We start from the raw sequence: 24138 nt of genomic DNA on the forward strand, positions 1-24138 counted from the left end.
ACATCAGAACTGATAAAATACCCATGCAATTTAGACCTACCAACTGCAATAATTTACAATGTTTAATTCCTTTTTTAAAGTGTGATGCAGCAGATATACTTTAAGAAATTTAAACCAGATAATTATGTGTTTTCTGGGATAGCAGACGGTTTTTAAAAAGAGAACCTTCCTGTATTGGCAATTGGCTTTTATCAGTACAGCTCTATAAATGACACTATCATCTGCAAACAGTGATACTTAGAAAATCCAAAGCTGTCAATTTCCTGTGATGTTACATATTATTTCAGAATGTTTAACTGTTCAATTTTCCAATTAATGATTGATTATTAACTTTTTTTTGTGAAGTCATAGTAGTTTGTAACCCCAACAGGATCTCTGTGGAGCATCGGGCCTAAAGGTTTTCTCTCAAAGCAGTAAATTAAAAGACTGCTACTGGTTTCTCTCAAGTGCTGTTCTTGCAAAGAGTCATTATTACCTCTCATTTATATTTCCATTCATTTAACAGGTCATGGAGCTTCTTCAGAATTTAGAAAAAAAAAAGAAACCTCAGGGTTGTTGTCATGATAAAATGTGTCTTTCCACAGTTTTCAGCAAATCCCAGGATGGATCCATTCTACTGAGATCTGCTCTGGCCAATGAGAAGGCCAAAAGTAACAGCTGGGGTAATAATGACCTTGCCAAAGATATGAACCAAGCAGCTTTGTGACTTGCAATCAAATTCTTGCTCATTCTGTCCACATCCACTATTAATAATTTGTTCCTCCCAGTCTCCAATGAGCTGCAAATAACATTTTGTCCACAGGAATGGCTGCTCGCTCCAGGCGCTGCACCTCTAAATACAAATCCTCCCACATGTGCATGTTGCACACAATCTGTCATTTTTCCGCCACGCTTCAGAAACCCACCAGTGGTTTATTAATGACTGTTTTCCAAAGATTGTGAGTATCAAAAAGAACTTAACATGTCATCATAAAAAGAAATGCATTTCATGCAGTAGATGGACGTTGACTCTTTCCCATCACTAACATTGCTGCTTGGACTGCACACCAACTCAGATTAAGATGAGATACAAGCTTTAACACAGACCCCGCAACTGTTTACAATCTCTTAGGTCAAAGCACCAAAATAAATCTCAACCCTTCGCTGCTGTTGCAGCCCAACAACCCAACTGCTACCACAGTTTTGGTCTCTCTCAGACCTGCTCCAAGAAATCCAACTTTTCCTTTATCTAACGGCTTCAAACAGACCTCTTCTCCCTCTAGACCCAGCAGCTCTTCCCTATCCACTGGCATTCTCGGGGGTAGCTCTCCTTCTACCTGTCTTTTTGTTCTATTGGCTTTCGGTCCTTGTTTTCAGTTTGATTACCTGGTCATACACGTATTCCAGGTAATGAGAGAGCAGACTGGCTCACAAAGTCAGGGAGCTCAACTAAATTTGTGGGTCCAGAGCCCATTGTAGGGGTGTCAACTGCTCTGCAGAAGACCACCCTCCAGAACTGGATCAGGAAGCAGCACCACAAATGATGGCAGCACTTGAGGGACTGCAGGGAGGCAAGACAGCTCGTGGAAGGACCTGTTATGAATCGACCAAGAGAACAAGTTAGGACTCAAATGCAGGGAGTCAAGATGGAAAAGAAATAATTTATTGTAAAGTTCAACAAATAATGGAAAATGTACAAAACCAGGATAATGGCACCAGAGGAGGGAGACACCAACTGGACCAGAACGCTGAACCGTAACTGAGTGGTAGGCAGTCACAGAACCAAGACCAGGCAGCTGCGACGGAGCTGACAAGGTGGAACACAGATAAAAACAGGTTAGAATCCAAAACCCACAATGCGGAACAAAACTAGGAAAAACCGAGTCCAGGGTACCAAGCAGGGAGAACCAAGTTTGTAGAGAGAACAGACAGGGGCTTAAGTACAGGTGGAGGTGATTGCTGACAGGTGTGCTGAGTCAGCTCCATGACGCGACACCTGGAGAGACGGGAAGGAGGGGGGAGAAGAGCAGATCCACAGCAGTCCAACAGGACCAAACCTCAAGTTTTCCAGGGAGCGAGATGGCCTGCCTAGAAGTATAATAAGTACAGCGGCTGGGACTCTCACAGGTCACAACCTCTTGAGCAGACACAGAATGATAATGAGACTCAAACAGGTACAGCCTGTGGGGAGAAACCTGAGACATTGCTTCACTTTTTGGGCCAGTGTCCAGCATCGAGTAGACTGAGGAAGAGCTTTCTGGATTCCTTTATTTTGGAGCCTGACCAGATTAGGAAACTCAAGTTAAGAAACTTGGTATCCTTTAACAAGGGTACCAAAAGGTTTAACTAAGTAGGTTCATTCTGGGGGGAGCAATGGGGCCTTTTGTGGTCTACGTTCTGCTGGGCTGATAGTCCACCCCCTCTTCCCTAACGTAACCCTAACTGTGGGGATTATTTACAGGTTCCATATGTCCCATCTTTTTTTTATTGAGGCTCAGGGAGGGAGGTAGCTTCTTGGCTCTGATTATCGACTGAGCCGACTCGTCAAACGAACCTCTCAGATGAACAACCAGGTCCTTTCACTTTAAACTTTTTTCTTAATATTTGCAAAAAAATAATTGTAGTGGTCAGAAATAATCCACAAAAAGTGCTGAAATTCTTCTCTGAGTTTTTAATTTTGCATTTTAAAGTTTCCAATTGGTCACATGGGCTGAGATCATTTTTCAGCTTTGTTGGTATTGCAAAGGGTTTGAACGTTGGCTCTTCTGCTCGGCTCAGCTCTCAGACACACTTTGTTAACATTCCATCTTCTCCCAACAGTAAATGGACACCAGCACAGGGGCAATTCGCTGCCCAGACCAGCTGTATGGTCCAGACCTCGCCTGGGTAACAAAGACCTTGTTTGGCTTTTTGCCGCCTTCTCTCTAACACTTGAGTCGCTTCCGCAGCAGCCTCCATCTCCAAGCACAGCTCATGCTGGTGTTCTCTCCATCTGTTTATTTAACTTTCACCTTCATCCATCCATCAAACCCCATTGGTTCGTCTCTCCATGTTGCCTTTTTGTCAGACGTGTTTTGTTGCCTTAAGTCAAGCTTCTGCAGATCTTCAGCAAAGTTTCTGGCAAAGACAACTTGAAACAGTGAAGTGGCTGTTGGATTTGGATCTTGATTATGTTGCGTTCACTGCGTATATCTGGTTTGTTTCACTGTGTCTTCGGTGTGCCGGTGGTTGAGGGACGTTTAGCTGGCTGGGAGTCAGTTTTGGTTGTTGTTTTGAATCTTAAAACCTTTCAGGGTTCCTTGCATGTTGGCCTGTAGAATATGATTTTTACCATAAAATATAAAAGAAAACTGCGTCATGTATGTTGAATATGCTGTTTTAAAGCACATAACATTCAAATTTTATAAAAAAAAAAAAATAAAAAATAAATCTTCATTGACCTTTAGATTTACTGTTAAAATTGTCTTTAAAAAAAAACCCAAACCCTCATCGTTCACCTTTTCTTGAACATTGAGGTGATTTATGTTTTCTTTTTTTTTCTTTTTTTTTTTTGATGAGTTTTGTGTGCTGAATAAATTATTCATAAGAAATAATAATAATAATGTAAATAAATGGAGAAAAACTGAATATTTTCCATTCCCTCAAAATTTTGTAATCTCCACATTTTTAAAACTCTACAAAATGAAAAAAAAAAATGCACAAGACAGTCTTTAACTATGTGGTCTGGTTGGAAATCACAAAATGGGAATGACAAAGGGAAAAAAGAAAATCAGTTTTTCATGTTTCTAGGGGGCGCTATTAATTTTCTGGTGTGCACCAGAAAAGTCGATCATCAACATTAATTTTTTATTCTTTTTTAAATGTTTCCTCGGTTACATTTATTGATTTTTATTCATGTTTCATGTGTTTTATGTCCTTGTCTGCTCACCAGTTTGGGAATCACTGCAGTAACTCACTTAATTGTCTCAAAGCAAAATTTCATTTGTGACGGTTTTCATTGTGCATGATGCCACGTGCATGCGGGTGTCCTGTGCAGCAAGCATGAGCAGGTTTTGATGTTGACCATTTTATCCATATTTGGTGTTGTCTTTCGGATTTTCATGTCTAATCTGCTAATTGGCATTATTCTGACTGAAGAAGTGATTTTTGGGATTACAGTGGAACACTCATAACGAACTTGAGTCTGCTGAGTTTTTACTTCTATATTAATTAGTGTCTGTAACATGTTAACTTCTGTGCACACACGATGGATCTGGAAAATGAAGGATACAAATAAAACAGCAGCCTTTCAGACCTAAGAAGTAGAGGCCTGCTGGTGCCGGCGCTTATCTCTGGATTTAATGGTGTGAAACAGAAGAGCGTCAATGGGACCTCCCGTGGACGGGACGCCTGTCCAACGCTGGTTACTTCACCAGCTAGGACGGGTGCCCATTTACAGAATCTGGGTTACAGATGAAACATCTTGTCCAAGGACACAACCATGGAATCGAACCCCGGTCCATATATTATTTGTCCAACCTCAACCTCACAGAGCCACACTGCTGTCCACGGACTTAAGGTCCAGCAGTGTGAACGCATGATTAAAAAAACTTAACACTGAGGGTGAAAGTAATGTTTTAGGTCAATGCTTTTACTGCTGCTCGAGAAACAAAACAGTGTGTTTGTTTTTTTTTTTTACGTCCAGAAGTGTAGAGTGGTTTTATTGTTGGTAACGGGAATTCTTTCCGTCTGCATCCTCAGCGTTCCCACCGCCACGTGCTGGCTGCTGCTTCAGGTGCAAACCTGCACGCTTTGGCCGCAGTAAATGTCAAAAGACAAATGGACCTTAAAAACGAATCCTTTGGACGAGTCTTTGGAAAATATTTTCCACTTGGAGAATATGCAGCCGTCTGATCTTCAGCTCCCTTTTTGCACCTTCGCTGCAGCGCCAACTTGTGTGTTTAGTGTGTTGTGCTTTTTTTGAGGGACGGCTCATCTTCACTGGACTCTTTGAGTCATTTTATAGATTTTTTTTTTTTTTTTTATTTCACTTGGTTGTGGGCATCAGTTTTGTGCATAGATGCCATGTTTAGAAAGGCCTCGTGCACGCAGCACAGCGTGGCACACATCGCCGGGTTTTTGCTAAATGCGGAACTTGTGTTTACGCTTCACTTCAGGAGTGTTTGTACATGAAAAGACACACTCATGCTAATATTTATCGTTTCATTTCTCACACTGTGATCACCAGTCGTAGCTGCACTTTTATGAGAACATATTTACAGCGCTGCTTCCACGACGGCGCCCCACAACCGCACAGTCCTCCGACTCATTATGAAAGACGAGAATTCAACGATTGGTTTCATGTTTTGTTGACAGCGTCCAAATAAGAAAACATGCTGAGGAAGAATACCAGCTTTACCAAATTAAATGCATGTCTTTGAAGTTTAATAATTTATTGCAAAGAAACAGAATAAAGCTCACGGCGGCGGCGGCCGGCACACGTCTGACTTTGTGCCATCGGCTGTTTACTTTTAAATGATTGAAAGGAATTCATACTGTGTGCACCAGCTACAATCTTTCATGTTTCTGGTTTTCCATGAATTCCATTTAGAGCTGGAAGTAGCTCAGTTCCTTGATTGTGGTGATTTTTTTTTTCCTTTTATTTTTTTTTATTTTTTTGGCTTTGCCTTAAATGAAAATGAGCAGGATGTAATTGGCTGCAGATTCAGCACAAAATGCACACAACCTTTGTGAAATTACATAAATAATTGTTCGTGTTTTCAGGTTCATTTGGTGTGTGGAAATGAGTCTCCCATCCTGCGTTAGGAGCTAAAAAAACGATTTTCCAGCACATTAGGAAACGCGTGTCGTCACATAGTAGAGTGTGTCGTCAAAAGGTCCTGATAACATTTTCTTCATGGTGTTCCACTGTTTTCCATGAAGCACTGGTTTTAAATCATCAATCCACCCTCATTTATCAGTAACAATGCTGTACCTGATTTGAATAATTCCTTTTAAGTGATGATCCCTGGAATTTTGATGATGTTACAGATGTTGGTCGGTGCTCTTGTGTATATTCTAGGATCCCCCGCCCGACCTTCCGTACCAATCAACAAGAAACCAAACCTTGTCGGGAAACCTGGAGAAACTGGTAAGAAAGTCAGTGAGAGTCAAACTGGATCAATCTGTTCTCACTGATGATGATGGGATCCAAATTATTTTTTGATTTCATCCAGAAAAGCTGAACAACTTGAAGCAGACGGACAAGCTTCCTGTCCTGAAACCTAAACTTCCTCCAGTGACCGTTAAACCAACCAAACAAGAACGGAAACACACCACAACTGTTGCACCAACAGCAGCAGGTACGAAGTTTGAATATTTAGACTTTAAAAAGAAGATTGGTATTTTTCAACTGGACTCTATCTTTAGATGCGTTGAGGTTCATCTTTTCACTCCAGACAAAAATCATTTTAATTTGTTCAGAGTTAGACTGCAAATACCATTACAGGTTCACTGGCTACATACTGTAATAATCTGAGTCCAAAACACTCACTGTAAACTACCACGGAACAGGAAAAATGCCATTAGAAGTGTCTGGTAGCATGGAGAGGATCCCTACGGAGGCAAACGTCTGCATGTTTACCCCACTAAATGTAAATGATCTTTGATACCAATATAAATTTAATTGCTTACCTTAGCCTTGCGGTGCTGCTCACCATAAATTAATTCAGGGGTGGGCAACAAGGGCTGAGACACTGCAGGTTTTCCTTGCAACCAGTCACCTCAGCAGGTGGCTTGCTGATGAGCTTCTCTCTTGAACATAAACACCTGACCATTAATGAAATCACCTGCTGGCCCTTCATGACACATGATTGCCCACCCCTGAATTAATTCCAAGTCAACTGCGAATAAGGGGTGTGTCTTACAGAATGATCCCAATTTTTGTCCTTAGTGAAATTCTGAACCCCAAATCACCAAAAATAGAGCCCAGGTTGAAAAATAATACTCCTCCTCTTTAAACTCACAGTGATAAATGCAGCATAGTCAAACAATTCTCAAGCAGCCAAGATATATGGTGTGACAAGAGTATAATGTGACACCCACAATGAGTGTCTTAAAAATACTAACAGTCGGTGGGCTTGGTCTAACATGTGTCTCAAAAAGATTTATTCAAAAGAATAAATGAATATTGCACTGATTATGAACCCCAAGACATCTAAAAATACAAGTCAGGTTGAAAAATGCCAGAGTTCTCCTTTAACGAGACACAAGACTAAAAAAGGAGATACGTTTACAGCCACGACTGACATTTAAAATTTTATTTTAGCTACATTCCTCAGGTGCAACACATCTCACTGCATTTAAATGTGTTGGGAAAGTGTAGGAACACGGACCCACAACAGGAGGCGCAAATGAACGGACAATGGAGTAAGTCAAATAACAACGCTTTACTGTTGTGAATGTGCACAACGAATACAACCAATCACAGAAATGGACAACAGTCAATTTACAAAAGTGTCGTGTGGGCAGGCTCGAAGATAGGAGACGCCTCTCCAAGGTAAGACCGGTACCACACGGCTTCCTCCGCCACAGGACCCTGGGTATACTGGAGCCGCCAAGTCCCGAACTCCCAGGTGGCCACTGCCTCCGCGTGTCGGACCTGGTACTGCTGGCGAGGAACAAAAACACAATTAAAGGTGGGCGCGTTTGCACCCAGTAATCCACACGGCAGGAAAGCTACCTCCACCTCTCATTGGAAAAAAGGTCTGTTATCACTCACAAAAGTCACAAAAGGTTACTGTCAAGCAGTCAGCTGAGAATATTACCTTCCAGGTAGAACGATATCTCGGCAATGAGGTGGAGATGCCGTCCTGCTGATATACCCCACTGATGATTGCCGTCAGCTGTCTCAGGTGATGGGTGACAGCTGTCACCGAGGCTGCTCCCGTGAGGCGGCGGCGCCCTCTGGTGCCTGGAGCCCGCACTCCAGGCAGGGCGCCCTCTGGTGGTGGTGGGCCAGCAGTACCTCCTCTTCAGCGGCCCACACAACAGGACCCCCCCCTCAACGGGTCCAGGATGAAGCTCCTCTTCACCCAGGAGCGTTCTTCAGGGCCGTACCCCTCCCAGTCCACCAGATATTGAAAGCCCCGGCCCATCCGTCGGACGTCCAACAACCGGCGCACTGTCCAAGCCGGCTCGCCATCGATGATCCGGGCAGGAGGTGGCGCCGGACCGGGTGTACAGAGGGGCGAGGTGTGATGGGGCTTGATTTTCGACACATGGAACACTGGATGGATCCGCAGTGAGGCTGGAAGCTGAAGCCTCACTGCGGCGGGATTGATGACCTTGAGGATTTTAAACGGTCCTATGTACCTGTCCTGTAGTTTGGGGGAGGCCACTTGTAGTGGGATGTCCTTTGTGGACAACCACACTTCCTGCCCGGGGCGATACGTAGGGGCCGGGGTCCGCCGCCGGTCTGCATGGGTCTTCGCCCTCATCCGGGCCCTCAACAAAGCAGAACGGGCGGCACGCCACACCCGACGGCACCTCCGCAGGTGGGCCTGGACCGAGGGCACACCGACCTCTCCCTCAACCACCGGGAACAACGGGGGCTGATACCCCAAACACACCTCAAAGGGGGAGAGGCCGGTGGCTGATGACACTTGACTGTTGTGGGCGTACTCGATCCGATGAGTACTCCAGGCCGCCGGGTGCGCGGCTGTCACACAACGCAGTGTTTGCTCCATTTCTTGATTGGCCCGCTCTGCTTGCCCGTTGGTCTGGGGGTGATACCCGGACGAGAGACTGACCGTGGCCCCCAGCTCCCGGCAAAAGCTCCTCCAGACATGCGAGGAGAACTGGGGACCGCGATCGGAGACGATGTCTGATGGTATCCCATGCAGGCGGACGACGTGGTGGACCAGGAGGTCCGCTGTCTCCTGGGCCGTTGGGAGCTTCGGGAGGGCCACGAAGTGGGCCGCCTTGGAGAATCGGTCCACTATCGTGAGGATCACGGTGTTGCCCTGGGACGGCGGGAGGCCCGTGACAAAATCCAGGCCGATGTGGGACCAGGGGCGATGAGGCACGGGCAGCGGCTGTAGCAGTCCCGGAGCCTTGCGATGGTCGGCCTTGCCCCTGGCACAGGTGGTACAGGCCTGGATGTAGTCCCGGACGTCGGCCTCCAGGGACGCCCACCAGAAGCGCTGCCGGACAACTGCCACGGTTCTTCGCACCCCTGGATGACAGGAGAGCTTGGAGCCGTGACAGAAGTCCAGGACTGCAGCCCTAGCCTCTGGTGGGACGTACAGTCTGTTCTTTGGTCCAGTCCCGGGGTCCGGGCTCCGTGCCAGGGCCTCCCGGACGGTTCTCTCTACGTCCCAGGTGAGGGTGGCCACGATAGTGGACTCCGGGATGATGGGTTCCGGTGGATCCGACAACTCCGCTTTGACCTTGTCTTCGTGTACCCGGGACAAGGCATCCGACTTCTGGTTCTTGGTCCCGGGCCGGTAGGTGATGCGGAAGTCAAAACGGCCGAAGAACAGTGACCAGCGGGCTTGCCTGGGATTCAGCCGCTTGGCGGTCCTGATATATTCCAGGTTCCGGTGGTCAGTGAAAACCGTGAACGGCACGGACGTTCCCTCCAACAGGTGTCTCCACTCTTCAAGAGCCTCTTTCACCGCTAGGAGTTCTCGGTTGCCGACGTCATAGTTCCGTTCAGCCGGGGTCAACCTGCGGGAAAAATAGGCACACGGATGAAGGACCTTATCGGTCTTCCCACTCTGGGACAGCACAGCTCCTATCCCTGAGTCCGAGGCGTCCACTTCAACCACTAACTGGCGGCTAGGATCGGGCTGCACCAGAACGGGTGCAGACGAGAAGCGCCGTTTCAACTCCTTGAACGCGGCATCGCAACGATCCGACCAGGTGAAGGGGACTTTTGGTGAGGTCAGGGCTGTCAGGGGGCTAGCAACCTGGCTGTAGCCCTTAATGAACCTCCTGTAGAAATTCGCAAAGCCGAGGAACTGTTGCAGCTTCCTACGGCTTGTGGGTTGGGGCCAGTCTCACCGCTGCAACCTTGGCCGGATCAGGAGCGACGGAGTCGGGGGAGATGATGAACCCCAGGAAGGACAAAGAGGTGCGGTGAAACTCACACTTCTCGCCCTTAACAAACAGCCGGTTCTCCAATAACCGCTGCAGGACCTGACGTACATGTCGGACATGGGTCTCAGGATCCGGAGAAAAGATGAGTATGTCGTCTAAATATACGAAGACGAATCGGTGCAGGAAGTCCCGCAAGACATCATTAACCAATGCTTGGAACGTCGCGGGAGCATTTGTAAGACCGAACGGCATGACCAGGTACTCAAAATGACCTAATGGGGTGTTAAATGCCGTCTTCCACTCGTCTCCCTTCCGGATCCGAACCAGGTGATACGCATTCCTAAGATCAAGCTTGGTGAATATCTTGGCTCCATGCAGGGGCGTGAACACCGAATCCAACAAGGGTAAGGGGTATCGGTTACGAACCGTGATTTCGTTCAGCCCCCTGTAATCAATGCATGGACGTAATCCGCCATCCTTTTTCCCCACAAAAAAGAAACCCGCACCCATCGGGGAGGTGGAATTCCGGATCAACCCGGCAGCCAAAGAGTCCCGGATGTAGGTCTCCATTGATTCGCGTTCAGGTCGTGAGAGGTTGTACAGCCTGCTGGACGGGAACTCAACGCCTGGAACCAAATCAATGGCACAATCATACGGGCGGTGCGGGGGAAGGGTGAGTGCCAGATCCTTGCTGAACACCTCCGCAAGGTCATGGTACTGCACCGGCACCGTCCCTAGATTGGGCGGGGCTCTGACCTCCTCCCTGGCCTGGGAACCGGGAGGAACCGAGGAACCTAAACATACCCGATGGCAGGTCTCGCTCCACTGGACCACTACCCCGGACGGCCAATCGATCCGGGGATTGTGCTTCAACATCCAGGGAAAACCTAAAATCACACGGGAGGTGGCCGGAGTTACAAAAAACTCGATCTCCTCCCGGTGATTCCCCGACACCACCAGAGTTACTGGTGGTGTCTTGTGGGTGATTGGAGGGAGTAGGGAGCCATCTAGTGCCCGTACCTGCACAGGCGAGGTAAGCGCCACCAGAGGGAACCCTATCTCCCTGGCCCATTTGCTATCAAGCAAATTCCCTTCTGAGCCCGTGTCCACCAGTGCTGGGGCCTTCAGGGTTAAATCCTCATAAAGGATTGTAACTGGGAGTCGTGTGGCGATGTGGGTGTGTCCCACGTGAACGTCTCGGCCCCCCCCTAGCCCAGTGTCTAGGGGCGGGCGTTGGTGTTTAACCGTTCGGGGCAGTCTCGTACCTGATGCTCAATCGAGCCACAAACAAAACACGCTCCGCGGGCCAGCCTCCTTTGTGTGACCGGTGCCCTAAATGTTGCCCTACTCGTGTCCATAGCTTCGTCAGCAGGGGGAGCTGTGATCGCACGGAGCGCAGGGGCCGTGGAACGTGGGGAGGGCGGAACGCGGTCGGAACCGGAAGGGAGAGGGACGACGCGTGCCTGGCCACGCCCTTCGTCTCGTTCCCGACGGCGCTCATTTAACCGATTGTCTAATCGTATGACAAGATCGATAAGCCCATCCAAATCCCGCGGTTCGTCCTTAGCCACCAGGTGCTCCTTGAGGACCAATGACAGTCCTTTTACGAAGGCGGCGCGGAGGGCAGTGTTATTCCAGCCGGACCTCGCAGCCGCGATGCGGAAGTCGACTGCATAGGCAGCTGCGCTCCGGCGCCCCTGTCTCATTGACAGCAGCACGGCTGAAGCGGTCTCTCCTCTATTAGGGTGATTGAACACTGTTCTGAGCTCCCTCACAAACCCATCGTATGTCTGAAGGAGCCGTGACTTTTGCTCCCAGAGCGCTGTAGCCCAAGCGCGTGCCTCACCACGAAGCAGATTTATCACATAAGCTACCTTGCTAGCGTCGGTCGCGTACATGACGGGACGCTGTGCGAAGACGAACGAACACTGCATAAGGAAATCCGCGCACGTCTCCACACAGCCTCCGTACGGCTCTGGGGGGCTTATGTATGCTTCAGAGGATGGTGGGGGGGGTCGTTGGACAACCAGTGGAACGTCGCTATCACGCACAGGGTCTACGGGAGGGAGAGCCGCAGCGGCGCCCGGAGGGCGCGCTTCCACCTGCGCGGCGAGAGCCTCCACCCTGCGGTTCAGGAGGGCGTTCTGCTCGGCCATCGATTCTAACCGAGTCGTGAAAGCGGTGAGGATCCGCTGCAACTCACCGATTACCCCTCCTGCGGACGCCTGTGCGCCTTGTTCTTCCATTGGCCGTTCAACAGCCGGTTAGACGCCCCTCGGGATCCATGACGCTGGCCGAGATATCCTGTTGGGAAAGTGTAGGAACACGGACCCACAACAGGGGGCGCAAATGAACGGACAATGGAGTAAGTCAAATAACAACGCTTTACTGTTGTGAATGTGCACAACGAATACAACCAATCACAGAAATGGACAACAGTCAATTTACAAAAGTGCCGTGTGGGCAGGCTCGAAGATAGGAGACGCCTCTTCCAAGGTAAGACCGGTACCACACGGCTTCCTCCGCCACAGGACCCGGGTATACTGGAGCCGCCAAGTCCCGAACTCCCAGGTGGCCACTGCCTCCGCGTGTCGGACCTGGTACTGCTGGCGAGGAACAAAAACACAATTAAAGGTGGGCGCGTTTGCACCCAGTAATCCACACGGCAGGAAAGCTACCTCCACCTCTCGTTGGAAAAAAGGTCTGTTATCACTCACAAAAGTCACAAAAGGTTACTGTCAAGCAGTCAGCTGAGAATATTACCTTCCAGGTAGAACGATATCTCGGCAATGAGGTGGAGATGCCGTCCTGCTGATATACCCCACTGATGATTGCCGTCAGCTGTCTCAGGTGATGGGTGACAGCTGTCACCGAGGCTGCTCCCGTGAGGCGGCGGCGCCCTCTGGTGCCTGGAGCCCGCACTCCAGGCAGGGCGCCCTCTGGTGGTGGTGGGCCAGCAGTACCTCCTCTTCAGCGGCCCACACAACAAAATGTTTTGTTCAAGCTCAGTACCCTGCACATTATTATGCTTAATTTTATATGTAATGGTAGGAAGCTCTGGTACATTAATTACAGTTCATTAAGTAGCTTCAATTATTTTAATAATTACAGTAAGATAACCCCAATAAACACTTTAAATGCTTAGAAAGATGTGTTTTGTTTAATCCTGACTGAAAATGAGATTTCTTATGTTTGTTTTTCACTCAGCCACTCGGCAGGAGCACTGGGAGGAGTCAGATTTGTTCAAATCACAGCCGTCCTCTGATGTTGATGCAATGGGCAAGAAACGTTACTTGGGTAAGGACAAACAGCCAAAGTGTTTAATGTGTGCAACATTATTCTCTCATGTCAAAATATAGTGAGTGCACAACAGGATACTGTATATGAGCCATATTATATGGTGGCCATGAGAGGCCAAAATACTTCCAAATGAAGCCAATACTAGAAAATGCAGAAAACATTTACAAATATTATAAAACAGATATGCACCAATTCTACAACAAATAGCTGTATGAAAAAAAATTATAAATTGGCAAAACACTTGCAAACATAGAAAAAACAAATATATCTGACAGAGCTTGCAACAATTTAATTAGTTAACATACTAACAACACAAAAAGAGGTTTTGAGGGCTTTTATTGACTTTTATTAACTGTTCAGTGCATCAGGAATAAGTGAATAAAACACAAAACTATAGCTAGTTTGTGTGTGGTGTGAATTTGAATTTGCAGCAGCTACATTCGTATACGTACGTACGTATCAGATTAACTTGTTGCATGTATTTGCACACATTTGATGCAAGTCAAGTTCTGCCATAGAACTGATGCAGGTGTTTTTTTGTTGTTGTTGTTGTTTTTGTTTTGTTTTGTTTTTTACATTTTTGTCTGTATTTGCTAATGTTGTCTTACTTTGGAAGCGTTGTGGCCACTCAAGGCCACCATAATATCAGTAGCTTTTTTAAAAATTAGCTTTGGTTTAGATTCAGTATAGAGCAGATCATGTTTAAAACCAAGCAGCAGTTTAAAAAGTTCCACTCCCTGGTTCTTGCTGTACCGTGAGGGATTTCAACCCCCAACCTGTGCACTGTTGGTGTTTTACACTAATCAAAACTCTCCTCTGCCCCCAGCACCTCATGTCGTCTACCAAACAGGCAAGAAAGCAGACGAGCCCTGCTCCATCACCTCGTCCCTCAACTACTTCCCTGAAGATGAACCCGGTGAAGCTAATGTGACGGCTCCACCCAAGATGCCACCCTCCAACCTCACCGTGGTCACTGTGGAAGGATGCCCGTCGTTTGTCATCCTGGACTGGGAGAAACCGAGCAACGACACAACTGGTAGGAAGTGAAAAAACAAAGAGAAGCTAGAACGCGATGTGTACACCTGAATAGAATCGTTTAGCTGGAGTTTGGATAATAACTGGGTTGGTGTTCAAAGTGTGGGGTGGCACGAGGATTCAGAACCGTCAGCTTAAAGCTCAATTGTGGTCTTTTCTCTGTTTTTATCTTTTCAGAGTATGAAGTCATCTCCACCACCAAAGGACCTGATGGTGAGCAGGTTTCCATCCTGACCACAAACCAGACTCACACTGCGGTGGAGAACCTCAAACCAGAAAGCAGGTATTCTTCTTTTCCCAGCACACCGACATAATATTTTAATTGAATTTAATTGAACTTTTATTTAACCAGGTTAGTCCCATTTAGATCAAGACCTCTTTTGCAAGGGAGACCTGGACAATTATAAAGTTTCCAATTCACCTAACCTGCATGTCTTTAAAATAAAAACCAGTCAAGTCAGTGGCAGATCTGGAGGGGTGGGGCTGAGTGGGCTGCACCCCCCCCCCCTGATTCTCTGCCCAAAGGTGTGATAAAATATGGGAAATGTCTTGCATAAAGAATGTCTGACTGATGAACGTTGCTACATGCAGGATCAGATTTCCAGTGTTTCAACACTTCCATTCAAGTCACACAGCCCCCCTTCACCTGAAGCTGGATCCGCCCCTGCAAGTGTAAAAAAGGAACATATTTAGGTCTTGAGATCTTCTTCCAATGACAAACAGAATGGAGTGATTACTTAGTGATTATTTTTCTAAAATGATTCACGTTAGCACATCATTAGCTGCTATGATTGGCAAACTGTTTTTATTGTTTACTTTCACGTTTGATATTCTGTGTGCTTCTTACCCTGTGTGCTGCACAATGCTGCTGGAACCTCAATTTCCCCAAGAGATCAATAATGTTCTATCTAATCTATCTCTAATCTAATTTGATGTATTTTGAAGTGAAATAATATGTTTCAGATTTAATATCAAGTGTTAATAGCACGGCTTAAAAGAAACCGTGCTATTAAATTTCTCAAAATATTTCCTACAGTTCTTTAATGGTATTAGAACATATAATATAAAATATGAATGGAATCACATAATGCAATAATGTCGCAATATCACTTTATTTATGGCAAGTGACACACATTGAAAACCAATCTCCAGGTGACGATTTCGTCTATTTCCAAGATTTTATCCTCATATAACATAAATCACAAACACGTATCCCACACTAATGAGGTATATAAAGGTAGATAACAATAACATATAACTGGCATGTAGACAAATAACAAATGTTCAACAATAATGGAATCGAGCAGAACTACGTACACCATAATAACAGACAGGAAGTCCTGGTACCAGCTGACACATATGGTATTCAAACAACAACATTCATACCTTACAATTTGAAACATAATAAACCATTAACCATTAATAATTGGCATACATGTAAGTGAATAGCAGTTACTCAATATTAGATTTGTAAATTAATTAACTTATTCAAATTGTATTGTAATTGTAGTGATTTTGTAGTTTTTTGGTCTGTGTGCCCTCCTTTGACTGAGTTTGTGTAAGAGAACCGCTTATCCTTTCTAATTCTCTTTGGTTCTTTTTGTCCTCTTGTGTCCTGTCTCTTGTGCAGTCTTATGTCTTGTTGCTGTAGTAGTTAGTGACCCCTGTGTACTGTAGTTTGTTGTATTGTAGGTTTCTGTGACGTGTGTGTGATTTTATTGTTAATTGTTTGTTCATTTTTACATCAGCCTGTCAGGAACTACAGATGGACATTAGCCTATGGCTAAAATCTGACATATTTACATATTGTATATGTTCATTAATATTTACTGTCCATTTTAAATAAATAAATAAGAAAAAAAGAAAAGCTAATACTGGACTGAATCACAGGTCAATACCACAACAACAGAAAACATCTGTTGGAACACATGCCAGAAAGGTCTGTGAGTCCATAGAAATCTAGCAGCTTCCTCAAAGCGTCACCTCTAACAGGTCTTCTTGTCTTTGGTGTGGTCCTTTTCTTACAAAATTCACACAATATGAATTTAGCCATGCTGGTATTCCCAATGCTAGCTATCCAAAATGGCCGCTCTGTGGAACTGTTGCTGAAAACAGCAAAATGTAGGTGGCAGACAGCCTGAAACCATCCTAAAGCTTCTGTTGGTTATTCCTTCATGTATAACTCACAATATATGTTTCACAATATAATTCAATATAATTCACAATATAATTTAATTTAATTAGCTTATAATGCGCCAAATCACAGCAAAAGCTGTCTCAAGGCGCCTTACATAAAACAAGTCAACATAAAATTAAATAAATAATTAAAAATGAATAAAAAATTCAAATACATAAATAAAAACAGAAGTAAAAGAATAAGACAAAAAAAAAAAAAAAAAAAACTATCCATAAGAAAGAGAATAAAAATAGGTTTTGAGTCTTGACTTAAAAATGTCCACAGACTCAGACTGTTCCACAGGGTGGGTGCATGATACGAAAAGGCTCTTTGACCTGCTGACTTCTTCTTCACCCTGGGAACACAGAGAAGTCCCGCATCCTGCGACCGCAAAGCCCGGGCCAGCACGTAGAGTTCCACCAGATCAGCCAGATAAGATGGCGCCAGTCCATGAACAACCTTATAAGTCAATAACAAAACCTTAAAATCTGCTCTCACAGAGACAGGGAGCCAGTGCAAAGATGCCAAAATGGGTGTGATATGTTCAGACCTTCTGCTACATGTCAGAAGTCTGGCGGCAGCGTTCTGAACCAGCTGAAGACCCCTAATGCTGGACTGTGGTAACCCTGAAAATAGAACATTACAATAATCTAGTCTAGAAGAAACAAAAGCATGAATCAGGGTCCTCAGCATCAGCCCATGGACAGGATGGGGCAGATCCTCGCTATATTTCTCAGATGGAAAAAAACAGTCCTAGTAGCATCCCTGATGTGGAGGTCAAAAGACAACGTGGGATCAAAAATTACCCCAAGGTTCCTCATTTTGTCCGTATGATGTATGACACAGGAACCCAGGCTGAGCGCCAGCTGGTCAAACTGATGCCAATGTCTCGCTGGACCAAGAACCATTATTTCAGTCTTATCAAAGTTTAAAAGTAGGAAGTTACTAGACATCCAACTTCTCACTGATAGAAGACAGTCCTCCAGGGATTTTATGGGAGTGACATTTCCCGCAGTTATCGGCACGTACAACTGAGTATCATCAGCATAACAATGAAAGGCAATTCCAAAACTCCGCAGTATATGCCCATCGGGTGCCACATACAGGGAGAAAAGCAAGGCGCCTAAAACAGATCCCTGTGGAACCTCAAATCTCATATCACCAAGGTCAGAGGTAGTGGCATTATACAAGACACATTGAGAACGACTGGACAGATATGACGTCAGCCAGGCAAGGGCACTTCCAGTAATCCCAAAAAAATTCTCCAAACTATTGAGCAAAATATGATGATCCACGGTACCAAACACAGCACTGAGATCTAACAACACCAAAACCGTAGTGGTGTCTGAGTCCATTGCTCGCAGAAGATAATTCACAACTTTAGTGAGCGCTGTCTCTGTGGAGTGATATTTCCTAAAAGCAGACTGCCGCGGCTCAAAAAGATCATTCTCAGTGAGGTGGTCTATAAGCTGCCGTGAAACCACCTTTTCTAAAATTTTGGAACAGAATGATAGATTTGATATCGGCCTGTAATTTTTCAATACACTAGGGTCAAGATTAGATTTCTTAAGTAATTGTTTAATCACTGCTGATTTAAAACATTTCGGAACAGATCCAGAGGTTAATGACAGATTAATAATTATTATTATAATTATAATATTCGCACATATACAATGTGTGTGAATGGGAGAATGTGAGGCATCAGTGTAAAGCGTTTTGAACTTCTGATATAGATGGAAAGACGCTATATAAATGTAGTCCATTTACAATACATGCTACAAATAAACATTGTTCTGAACTGTTCAGCCAAGGCCAAGTCATTTTACTCTGTGATTTACACCCAACATTGTGCCAACAATACACAAAGATAATATCTAAATTAATTAATTTTATTTGTAATTGAAGTCATACCTCCGAAATATTTATATAATTTATATATTTTATATATTATATTATATTTATATATAAATATATATATTATCTTATTCTATTGCTTGTATATGAGGGTAAAAGTATTAATTATAATATTTTTATAATTCTCTCTATTTCTACATTAAATGTCATTATGTAACCTACTGAACTGTAACAATTTTAATTAAGATATTCTATTTTGAAAATTTCACTCAGACATTGGCGGAACGACCCCCCCTCTTAGTACCGCGGGTTCTTTGAGGTGTTTCTTGACACTGACCCTGTTTTTTGTTCTAGATGCAGATGATTACTGTAGCAGAAATCGATTTTAAGAAATAGATTCTTGGTAAAGTGTCTGTCTTATTTTTTAAATACAGTATGAATTTAAAGTGAAGCCAAAGAACGAGCTGGGTGCGGTCCGTCCAGTGAACCGGTGTCTTTCAATACAGAATCAGGTACAAAAATCCAAACAGAATTTGAAAAATATTTCAGGATTGTGAATTTTTCATATGAGATTTTTTTTTTTTTTTTTTTGCATTTTTAATATATAACTTAGTTGATGCAAAGCTATGTTTTTACAATTTCAATAATAATTTTAAAATTATAGTTTAATAATAAGGTTGAAAATTGCAAGGTATTGATGTTTTGTTTGTTTGTTTGTTTGTTTTTATAATCCACCAGCGGACCCTCGGGTGAGCGAGAACGTGTCGGGTAAGACCAAGCTGAAATCACATCGTCTACACATAAAACATCCAGAAGCTTTTGACTTAGAAAAATAAAAATGGTCTCATCCTACAGGAAAAGACGCCATCTGGACACAGTTCCCCTTCAAGACAGATTCGTATTCAGACTGTCACGGCAAACAGTACGTGAAAAGGACGTGGTACCGCAAGTTTGTCGGTGTCCAGCTTTGCAACTCTCTCAGGTACAAAATTTACCTGAGCGACTCGCTCAACGGTGAGTGTTGACGCATCACAAGATGGACGGGAATAAATCTAAACCAGGAAGTACACTGTCTTGTGTAGTCGCAGGAAGTTTATATCCACCGTGAGTCATCTTCATCTCTTCATTCAGGTAAATTCTACAACATCGGCGACAGACTGGCTTGGTGAGGACCATTGCCAGTTTGTTGATTCCTTCCTAGACGGAAGAACAGGGAGGCAGCTCAGAGCCGACCACTACCATCCAGACCCGGTAAACAATAATCACATTTTTGCAGGAAGATGATCATAATCATTTTATTTTTTAAATTATGGCATTTTTCATACATAAAATGTAGCTTAAAGTGCTTTACATCAAGATAAGTCATGTAAAATCAAAGGTGCCTGAAGGCCCATTTTCCAGGCCTTCCTCTGATGACTTGGTTTTAGATGCCTTGGCCTTGGTTTAGGGTGCCTTGGTCTTGATTTTGGGTGCCTTGGTCTTGGTTTTAGATACCTTTGCCTTGGTTTTGGATGCCTTGGTCTTGATTTTGGGTGCCTTGGTCTTGGTTTTAGATACCTTGGCCTTGGTTTTGGATGCCTTGGCCTTGGTTTTGGGTGCCTTGGCCTTGGTTTTGGATGCCTTGGTCTTGGTTTTCGATTCTTTAGGTGTCAGCATTCAAGGCCTTGATCATCTTAAGGAAATTTAAGGCATTATCAAAGTGTATGGAATTTTGCAATTTAATCAATATAGGTCAATAAACAACCATTATTTAATAATTTAATGGAAAAACCTGCTGTTCTTACAATTTATTTCATAACATAGGCATGATTTATATATGAATATAAATGTTAATGTGCTTAGTCTTGTGTGGGTTTGTCTTTGTTTATACCTTTGCCTTGATGTTATAAGCCTTGGGCTTGGCCTGGGCCTTGGCAATTCATACAACACTGTAGACGACTTCAGGATCTTGCCGAGGAGATCTGAGAACTCCATCATATTGCTAGTCCTAGACTTAGCTGTAAAATTCCTGACTTTATTGATATCTTGATATCTTGTCCTGAACTTAGCATTGAAGTACCCTACTCTTCAAAAGTTTGGACACACTTTCTCCATTCAGTTGAATGTACAAAATTTTGATTGGTACTGTAAACCAATAGTCCCTGATTACGGTTATTGCCCACCAGGCCCACCATACCCATTCTTCTGTGCATCTGTAGCTGTATCAAGAAGGACACGGTGTACAACATGTACCAAATCAGCATGTGGATCTATACTGGGTCCACTAGGGAAACCTGCCCTGTTCTACAATTAGAGGTAGAAAAGAACATTTCGAGCAAAGCATGAGCAAAGCAAAGCATGAACTTTTTGAGTTTGGCTTACCTAAATTTCCATTTCAATTTATTTTCATTATATAGCGCCAAATCACAACAAAGTTGCCTCAAGGTGCTTCACACAAGTAAGGTTTAACCTTACCAACCCCCAGAGCAAGCACACAGGCAAACAGTGGTAAGGAAAACTCTCTCTGATGATTTGAGGAAGAAACCTCAAGCAGACCAGACTTAAAGGGGTGACCCTCTGCTTGGACCATGCTACCTACACAATTTACAGAACAATTCACAAAAACACAAATGCAGGAAATGTGCATAATCTTGTGCAAAGACAGTCTTTGGGTCAGGGTGGAGTTTTAAGACACACCTCAAGTCCAACAGAAATAAACCTTTGCGGCACTTTCTGTTTTCCTTTGTTTCAGGGTTCTATCGAGCTGTGCGGCAGGAGCCAGTCCACTTTGGAGAGATAGGAGGACATTCCCATGTCAGCTATGTGTCATGGTACGAATGCGGAACACCCATTCCTGGCAAATGGTAGATAGACTCAAGTCCCAGAGTCGTCCTCAGAGAAGCCGGTGAGAGGAGTCGTCACTCAGATTGAGATGGCGACATTAGACGGGATTCCTTAAATCTGTTGGACCTCCACGTTCCTCCGAACCCAGTGCTGTAAAACACATACAGGACATACTCGTCAGGGAAAGATCGCATTGTTGTAAGATACGTAACAGCTTCATTTGTGCTATTTATCAAGTAACAAGGCTTAAGTCAGCAGGAAGATCCTGTGCACTGTGGACTCCAAAACCCACACTAGATAGGTTTTATTTTGTCGTAAAATCATGGGAAGCTGGCTCCCTAAAGTATTATTTCATATTTACATTTGAGATGTTATTTATCAAAAGGATTGCATTTCGTCACAAAGCTCACATACAAAATCGCTTCAGGATGTGAAGCCGTTCTGTTGGGAGAGACATTAATGTTGCTTCTTTTTTTTAAAGTTACGTTCAGTCATTTACATCCAAAGTCTGTTGAGCAAAGATTTTTCACTGCCTATACCAGCGCTATGCTACGCCGTGCACAGAGTTAACGATAAATCTAATCCTTCTTATTCCAGAAGAATAAAGGCTAACGCCTGCACCTCATCAGTCACAAACACACAGCGACACACCAGATGTGTTGAACGTACCGAACCAGTGCGCCTCCATAAACAACTGCACTGCGGGAGGCGTTTACACTTGCAGTTTGCACAACACAAATGTATTTATATGTATATGGAGAGATTGTATTTTTTCTAAACATGTCCACTGTTGCTTTTCCATACTTTTTTGTTTCTTTACTGTACATTAATGTGTTCGCCTCTTTAACTAAATGCTAAGGTGGGAAGCTAATGTAGCAACCCTGATTTCTAAAACATTTACAAAGGAAAATCTGTATTTTAAACAAAACATCATCTGTTTTACTGTTGTAGTTTTTAACGGAAAGCCTTGTTTGATATTCCAGGTAAAACTAGTGCAGCGCTAATTTTGTTAGCAAGGCTACAACAAAGGGTTAAACGGTGTTTTTACGCAAACTGGTTTGTTCTTCTGGTTTTGTCACATTTTACCTCAACAAGCTCAACAATAAATTTCCATAAATTCTTTTATTAGTTTTATATTGTTTTATTATTTGTCACATTAGCATTATTATGAAAGTGGAGCTAATGCTAACACTAGTTTTCCTGAACTTATTGAGTGGCTAGCATTGTAGAATTGTATGTCTGTTTAAGATTCTTGTGTGAATTGCACAGCTTACTTCCAAATACTGTCTCTTAACCGCAGTGAGTTGGTGTTTAGCCAGACACCGAAGAATGAATATTAGCTCTGCTGTCACCAGAAGTTAACTGTGGAGGACTAAACTGTTTCTGGAAATTTACTGGCTCTTGGGCGACCACAGCTGTGATTACGGTTTCAAGTCCTTCAAGGTTATTACTATTTTAGCTAGTTATATAAATGAAACAACAAGGTTTAAGGTTTTTAACCTGCATTTAAAGACATGCAGGTTAGGTGAATTGGAAACTTTATAATTGCCCAGGTCTCTCTTGCAAAAGAAATCTCAATCTCAATGGTTTTCCAAGATATTGACAAGGTTTCAAATTGCAGCCTGTCAGGATTAAGCCTGTCTGTGAATCTGAGAACAGCGCTTAAGCTTTTGTAGACATTGATGCAATAGATTTGTCATTTATGTTGAGACGGAGCTAGCCAAACCCAGTTGGTATAACAGTGCTAGCTAGCTTAGCCCAGGCAGTCTAATATTTGGTAGCTAGCCAAGCCCAGTCAGCATGGTATCACTAGCTAGCTTTGCGCAGTTGATATAATATTGCTCGCTTTCTTAGTCCAGTTGGTATAATTGCACTAGCTAGCTTATCCCAGTTGGCGGCCCCCTTTTATATCATTTATAGTTTATTGGTGCAAATTATTTTTGTTCCTGGCTACCATTAACTTCTCACCTTGCCAACATCCTTCTCTGCAGCAATTACACTTTTTTGTTTTTAAATAGAGGACAAAACCAGGTGTATGGATAAAAATTGGGGGTGATTTGTTTGTCTTTGATGCACCACAGTCCTGTGTGGACACTGTTTTACCCGAACAAAAATGTGTACTGTGCCTTATCTTCATGTATAAACCCTGTTAGTATAAAACAGCTTTCACAAATTGAAAATGTAGGTTTAACATGAGGTTGTGTTGTTGATATGTTTTTCAGTGTATTTTTGTTTGTATATTGATTTCAAAAATAAAGAAGTTGTGAGTCTTTTTTAAAAACATGGTGTGTCCGTTGTGTCTTCTTATTCTTTTGTGTCTTTGATTAAGATCTAAAATTAGTTCCTGAAGATTCAGAAATATTCAGTTTTGGTTTCATGTTCAGTTTTCAGCCGAGGTTAAAAACTGTCCCCAGGTTAGGGTTAGGGTTGGGTTGGGGGTAGGTTTAGCCCTAGGTCCAGTTCACACCGCAGGCAAAGTTGACATCAAGCCAACTTCTGTATCCTTCTTAAGTAGCCATTTATCTGCTGCAACCAGGTGAAGCGTGGGCATGTCCTGGGCCTTGTCTAGCCACTGTGGTCCTCAACTCAACTCCCTTAAACTTCCTCAAGTGGTTTTGATTATAGGAAGAAACCTCAAGAGTGGGGGTGACCATCTGCTTTGGCCATACTAAGAAAATAAAAACACAACAAAGAATTGTCAAACACAATGACAGAAATCTTGCAGCTTATCAAGCACATATAGTCCACTGAGCATAATGACCGAAGGCTGACAAACCAATCAGGAAGTGAACTGAAGAGTCCCAGTAAAACAGACTACAATAGGCGCGTCAGTGATAGTATTGATGCCAGGTGAGTTATGTAAAAAAGGCAATCCCCAGTTTTCACCCCAG

The sequence above is a fragment of the Thalassophryne amazonica genome, chromosome 1 (genome assembly GCF_902500255.1).
Source record: "Thalassophryne amazonica chromosome 1, fThaAma1.1, whole genome shotgun sequence".
Lineage (NCBI taxonomy): Eukaryota > Metazoa > Chordata > Actinopteri > Batrachoidiformes > Batrachoididae > Thalassophryne > Thalassophryne amazonica.